The sequence below is a fragment of the Mytilus edulis genome, chromosome 10 (genome assembly GCF_963676685.1).
Source record: "Mytilus edulis chromosome 10, xbMytEdul2.2, whole genome shotgun sequence".
Taxonomy (NCBI): domain Eukaryota; kingdom Metazoa; phylum Mollusca; class Bivalvia; order Mytilida; family Mytilidae; genus Mytilus; species Mytilus edulis.
In genome coordinates, this window is record NC_092353.1 from 15,190,682 (window position 1) to 15,198,879 (window position 8,198).

Below are 8,198 nucleotides of genomic sequence, written 5' to 3' on the forward strand. Positions count from 1 at the left end.
TTGGTGGGGATCGTTTTGTTCAGTATTTAGTTTCTATGTTGTGTTTTTTATACTGTTGCTTTTCTAGTCGTGTTTCTTTTTCCTTTTTAAGCCATGGCGTTGTCAATTTATTTTCGACTTATGACTTTCAATGTTCCTTTGTTATCGTTTGGCTTAATTTTATAAACGGTTTAGATTAAGTAAATGCTGTAAAAGTTGTTCTTCATTTCAACGTCATTGGCAAAATGTTTTAAAATAGATAACTACTGTACATCAAAATATTGAAGAACGTATAGCAGACGATATTCGAGTTCCATAAACTACTATGAGGTCGTTTCAGAAAACAACAAGAAACGTCTAGCTAAGTAATAAATCCAAATTAAAAGGAAACAAAAAAATAATTTAACGAAAAGTACAAAACGACTAACTTGAAGTTTGAAAAGTCATTGCACGCCATTTTTTATTAACCTTTGCAATTTATTGGTGTTTTTTTTTTTAATTATTCGTGCTCTAGTCTCTTGACTTCCCTATTTGATTTCCTTTTTTTCACAACTGGAGGATGATCTTATATTTTATATTTACTTGAAGGTACCGAGTATTTACATTTACAAAACATCTAATAGAAACAGATAAAAGACAGCTTAATTTGTTGAACGAATGACACATAAAAAGTATTTTAATAATAATAATATAATGGAAAATGATAGTGCAAGTGGGGCATCCATATACTATGGACACATTCTTGTCAACATTTTCTTTTATGGTTGTTGGATTTGTTTCAGATTGTTTTCATGTCCTAAATGGTTGTTGGATTAGTTTTATATGGTTTTCATGTCCTAAATGGTTGTTGGATTAGTTTCAGATTGTTTTCATGTCCTAAATGGTTGTTGGATTAGTTTCAGAATGTTTTCATGTCCTAAATGGTTGTTGGATTAGTTTTATATTGTTTTCATGTCCTAAATGGTTGTTGGATTAGTTTCAGATTGTTTTCATGTCCTAAATGGTTGTTGGATTAGTTTTATATGATTTTCATGAACTACAAGGTTGTTGGATTAGTTTTGTATGGTTTTCATGTACGACATGGTTGTTGGGTTAGTTTTAGATTGTTTCTTGTATTATTATGGTTGTTGTACTAGTTTTAGATAGTTTTCTTGTCTTATATGGATGTTGGATTAGTTTTAGATTATGCTCATGTTTTTAATTGTTATTGGGAGAGAGTTTGTGTGTGTGTATTAATTAAAAAAAATCAATTTTACTTGAATTAAATTCGAAATATTGAAATGTCTTTAACTTTCAACGTGAATCCTATTTGAGTGTCAGTGCCAGTAAATATTATCCCCTTTTCAAATTGTTACTTAGAAAGAATCTTTTTTAACGAATGATTTTCTTATTTGTAAATAGTTTTGGACACTTTATATGACAAACAATCGATAGCTACTGGTGCTATATTAATTTGATATGGCAATATATCGAACCTTTGAGTTTTAGATATGACATGATAGGTGGTGAAATGAATTATTAATGAGTATTTAATTTTCTATACTCAGAATACATAAACAACAATACTTTTATTTTTCCCATTATATTGTCGCAAATGTCCATTAAGAAAATTGCCTCATCGATGAACCAATAATTAATTGTGAATGACATGTATTCTTGTATTCACCGATATTCCAATGCATATAATGTATCATTAGTATCTTTATTGATGACCAAGCAATACATCGAGAAAAATAAATGTTTCCCTTTCTATATATATTAGTCCCTAACAGTTATATCCCCATAAAGTAACTTTTTATTTCCGTTTTACGGATTGTTGGATTGTCCAGTTTTTTGGTGGGGTTCTTGTTGTTTAGTCTTTAGTGTTTTATGTTGTGTCTTGTGTACTATTATTTTTCTGTTTTTCTTTCTTTTGTAGCCATGGTATTGTCAATAGATTTAGGAAGATGTGGTATGTGTGCCTATGAGACAACTCTCCATCCAAGTCACAATTTATAAAAGTAAACCATCAGAAAAAGGGAGAAGGTTTGGATCCATTAAAACGTTTAATCCCGCTGCAAATGTTTGCACCTGTCCTAAGTCAGGAATCTGATGTACAGTAGTTGTCGTTTGTTTATGTAATATATACGTGTTTCTCGTTTTGTTTATATAGATTAGACCGTTGGTTTTCCCGTTTGAATGGTTTAACACTAGTAATTTTGGGGCCCTTTATAGCTTGTTGTTCGGTGTGAGCTAAGGCTCCGTGTTGAAGGCCGTACTTTAACCTATAATGGTTTACTTTTTAAATTGTTATTTGTATGGAGAGTTGTCTCATTGGCACTCACACCACATCTTCCTATATCCATTATATATATACATAAATAGGTCAAGGTACGGTCTTTTTATCTCGGAGCCTTGGCTCACACCGAACAGCAAGCTATAAAGGGTCTCAGTTTATTTTCGATCTTTGCATTTGACTGTCCCGATGGTATCTTTTGCCCCTCTTTTGAAGGTCACCGTATTTCATTTTGAGGTCCAGTCGCGTAGTACACATATTTATACACTACTTTTTTTTAATCATAATTGTTTTATATGATCTTCTCTTTTTCAAATCTGAGACAGTCGTATAACATATATCTGTATATAATTATCCCTCTCATCCATCATATCTTTTGACAAAGGCAACAGAAACGATAAGCAGATATGATGTGATTGCAATGATAATACAAGCCACAAGGGTTCAAATGATGAAGATGGAAGCACTTCCAGTAACCGTACAGGCTTAAACATTGAGCAACAACGTTAACAATACCATACTGTAGTCTATATCAGCCACCGACATTACAAACTGTGAAACAATTTAAACGAGAAACCCACAGAACAAAAAAGATTGATAACTACGAAAGACGGCAACCAAACACAACCACTCAATTAAACGTAAATGATTACTTGTAAAATTTGAGGGTCAACTTTCATGAAAAAGTTCACTAGTCGGATGAGGTTAAAAAAATGAAAAAGACATAAAGATAAACATTTTTTACAGCGCAAAAAACACAACATAGGAAAACAAATCACCGAGCACCACGAACCTAACAAAAAAAAAACTGGAGGGCGATTTTCGGTGCTCCAAAAAGTACGCAGATTCTACTCCATTATTGTTGCTTGTCTTTTCGTCAATTTAATGTTTGACCATGTTGTTGTTTGTTTTAAATTAAATAAGGGTATGACTATTTAGTGTTCTTTATGTGTGAGCTCATTAGGAAATACAAGAACGAGAAGATAGAAAATAAACATAAAGAACACTAATTAATATTATATAAATGTTGATACAACTTTCTACACATCAAAGTAATCAGTAAGATACATAATAAGTTTTGGGATTAGATGACAATTGAAATTAATAGTACCATAACACTAGATAGTTTGAACCTCCTCTGGCAAAACGCATGGGTTTTATTTTAAAAATGCGGCAACTTAGCTATAAAGTTTATATCGAACATGTTGGACCCAAAATAGTCTAACGATTGAATACTTCAAACGGCCTTAACAGCATTTACATTGATTAGCTGCGGAACCGTTATGTTATTAGCTCTTTATTATGAAATTTGTTGACAGTTTGAAGAAGTGTATCTATGCAAATTGTCATAATTATAATAATAACCACTAGAGCTACGATTGTATTTTTCTTGTAAAGGCAAAGCCTCATATATTTCATGCATTTGAACCGCTATTCTGTAAGTACAAACCATGTAATGCATTTTGTAAATTTTCTGAACAAATCAAGATTGAGTATATGTATTCATGTGAAGAGAAATGTATCGGTCTTGATCCAATTCAAGATTAACGTACAACCTACATATAGCTACATTTTTGTAACATTTGCAAAACTGTTATATCCTGTTACTCAATGTGTTATAACACAATTCCTGTTTCCGGATGTAATCAACTGTATAGAACGGCTTTAAACAGGACATGAATGTATCAATAAACAATCATTTAAGATAGTATCGGACATATAGAATGGATTTATAAATCAATTATTTAGTCTGATTTATGTCAGGAATCATTCAAAGGACAGTATATCCCAGACGAAGCTAGAAGTTTTGTATTGCGATTACGCTTCATTCATTTGGGGGTATTGACATTTGTAATTGGATTTATGAAAATTGGTAAATATCAACAGACTTTTGATTCATTCAGAGTGGTGGACTTTGTATATATAGAATAATAACAATGGAAAATAATTCAGGAATTCTGTATTCTTCTATCCCTCACTTTTTACATTTGTTTAATCCCTAATTATGTCAACAACCACTGTAGTCTGTTTTGTAAATTCGAATCCGTTTAGACCTCTAGAGTACAGTACTGAAGCCACTCTTTTTATCAAATATCAAATCATAATAGCATGCATGAAGAACAAAATATCTTTTAAAACGGAAATATCGTTTCACGTCAATGTACAAAGATTATACATTGTATAAACATTATTGACATGGAACTCATATAAAACACAGAGTTTTGAAATGTACTTGATTAACAATAATAGGTTGTACCTCGTAACCCCTGTTAATGTTGTTATCTATTCACTCGAAAGAGTTAACATTGGGAAATTGTACTATCGAGAGTGATACATATTGCAATTACATCTTTAACTTATTAAAGTATCATGAATTTTGATTGGTTCATATCTAGTGTGTTTTTCATATTGTTTTACCTCTTTTTTAGTTTGTGACCGGATTTTTTTTCTCTCTCTTTTGAATAGCGGTATACTGCGGCTGCCTTTATTTCTTCAATCTAGCGAGTCGTGATAACAGAGGCACCATATTCATGAAAAACTCTTTTCCGTGATAAAAGATGACAGAAATTACCAATAACTATGGCATATTTACCGGACCATTCTTACCGCTAACAACATATACAGTGAAGAAATAGGCACCGAAACAACAACACAAAACGAATAGTTCATACATAACATGGTACAACCACATGATGTTGTGTGGTTAAACCAGGGTTATCTTTTGCAAATAGTTCTGAAAACAGATAAAATAGATGACATGTATCATCCTATGTATTATATCATGACACTTACATTGATTCCTAATAATTACGAAGTGTAGTGATTGATTCTGTTTCACATATGAACAAAACATAAATATAATAGAAATGCGAATGAGGTACCAGGATAATGTTTAAAATTATCTGGAACCAAATAAATTTGTTAATATGTTCCTGGTACTGCAGTCACGACAACTCATTCTGAAACGGTAGCTATTTCACAAAGACAACATGTACGTATATAGTAGATAATCAAGAGTTAAGAATATAGATGAAGCAAATACATATGCTGCAAGGAAAAACAAATTTGATGTTTCAAAGGACATTGCAACATAGACTGTACACATGTACACAACAAAACCCAATACGAAAAGTGTATAAATACTTTCTGTGACAAGCACTAAACCTCATTAATGTAGTTTGACAAAGGTGCTGTTTGTTTTTGGATGCAAAATTAAAAACATAGGCACAATTTTCTGTTTTATGTATCGTAATACATTCATTATATAGCAAATAAAGGCACCAATATTATACAGATATTCAAAGGTCATAACTCGATCGAAAGAAAACAAATCCGGGTTACAAATTTTAAACACAACGACTATAAGAGGAAAACAAGACAACAAACAAACACCAACATGCATAGAAACGAACTATTTGATAACAAATACCATATTCCTGATTCGGTATAGGAAGTATAAAGAAAAAAAAATGGTGTATTGAACCCGATTTAATGGCTAAACATCTCGCCTGATAATGATGTTTCAAAAATCCCTGAAATGACATCACTACGTGACAGAAATACAGCACAGACACACGCAAGAACACTCATCCCAGAGAACAGTACAAACTAATATAATATAATAAAGAGGATGTGGTATGATTGCCAATGACACAACTCTCCACAAGAGACCATATGACACAGAAATTAACAACTTTAGGTTACCGTACAGCCTTTAACAATGAAAACCCCCATACTGCTTCGTCAGCTATAAAAGGGCCTGAAATGGCAAATGTAAAACAATTCAAACGAGAAAACCAATGGCCCAATTTATGTACAAAACATAAACGAAAAACGAATTATTATTATATGAACACATCAACAAACGACAACCACTGAATTACTGGCTCCTGACTTTGGACAGACATACATCAAAATATACAGGTTGAACATGTTAGCGAGATCCGTCACTTTTTTTGTAGCGGAAACGCGCGAATTGTCATCCTGGTATTTATGATAAGTTTTTTTAAATGCTCATCGGTTATTGTAGGAGGAACAACACTTGTAAAATCAAAACGTGTTAGTATTTTTGTATGAGCGTACCATTGACCTCGGATATTTGTTTGATAACTGCTGAACGAAGACTATGAAAATAGATAATCAAATGTCACACATAATGTCAACTACATTAAAACAATGTCAACTACATTAAAACAATCACGTTCCGCCTTATAATCGTGAATAAATGTTCCGATGTGTATTTATTTGCCTTAATACGTGCAGCTTTTAGTGTTAAACACTGTATTATCAGGAAGTCGTAGGCAGTCTTGTTATTTCATATTACCAGTATTATCACACTATAATTGACACTTACGTTTTAATTTTGTTTTCACATTCAAATTTTTACAGCTTTAACGTTTTAGCTTATTCTAGTGCAATGTAATTGTGATTTTACTTGTTATACATGACGTTGTTTGAAAATATTGTAAAATTTAATTTTTATTTAAAATCTACTATTTCCCCAAGTTTCTTTATACTAAATAAACCCATTCTTTTTTTTTCAGGCATAGCATAAAGCACAAAGATATTGCTATGTTAAACATAAGACATTCCTAATTGGTTGAAAATGATTTCTAGATACAGAATATGAGAAGAGCCAGTATATTGAGAATTAAGTGTCAAATAACATTAGTTAAACATTGTGCTTGTGACCTATCACTAATTTTACATTTAAAGTGTCAATCTATCTATAATAGCTTTCAAGATAAATGTTAAAAAGCAAAAAAGTAAGTTTTTTTGTTAGTTTTACTTTTTAGTAAAACTCGTTATTTACAGGCAAAACTCAAAAAAGGAGTAGTCCGACGATTTTGGTTATGAAAAAATATTTGTAGGCCTTATCTCTCTTATCAGAAAGCATGATTTAGTTCATGCACAGAATGAATTGGGGTTCGACGAGTTTTGCAACCGCACAAACGTACGCGTATCCTTTACCTATGTAGATAAGTAAATAAAGAACACACTAGTATACTACTGTTCAACAGTCATGAATCGATTAAGCGAAACAAAACCTGGTTTCACACTTAATCACCCTGTACAGTCCATCTACCAACAAACTGACCAATGAAACGACACATACATTACAAGCAGTGTAAATGTATGTTCAGTACAACAGGCGGCTAGCTACGATGGCCAGAAATGTTCGTTGGAAAAGCAAAACGATAAAAGACTTTAAATAGGTTTCATCAAGCCTCGTCTTAACAATTAATTTAAATTAGTAGTTTTTTGTGAGTGAAAAGAAAGCATGGACCATCACAAGTAAGAAAAACTATGAAAAACAAAGTTTGATTGACGATCTAACGTTGCTTACATGTACGTCATTTGGTCTTTGGTGGATAGTTGGTCCGAGACCACCAATGTCGTCGCTTGATTTTCGTATAGTCCCTAGTGTTGACAGTGGGTTTCTTGCCATTAATTTTTATACCCCTTCCAAATTTATTTCTCCATGTTTAATGCCTCAAATTGCAAGATGGGGATAAAATTGCACTGTAAAAAAAATTTGGTCCAGAATTTTAAAGGAAAGTAGTGATTTGACCCTGCTGAAAAAGGTTTAAAATTAGCACTTCGGAAGCTGTCAAAAGATTTCAAGACGCCCTCAACATAAAATTGTTCATATTTTGAGTTAGAGACGATGAAGTTTTCTATAATTATGATATAATTTGTCCCAAAAGTAGTACAACACACTGTAAAAGTTTCTTTGAGACAGCGCAGGTGGGATTTTTTTTATTTTCATTTATGTTCTAAAAGAAATGCACTACGAAATAATGGTGGTCTCTGAACAGTTATTTAATGATCTTACATTGTTAAATAATCTTTTATTATTATAGTTGTGCCGATCTCAAAATGAAACAATATTGACAAATTGTACAGTTGTTCATTCTTATGGGGTTTGGTGGTATTATTAAAA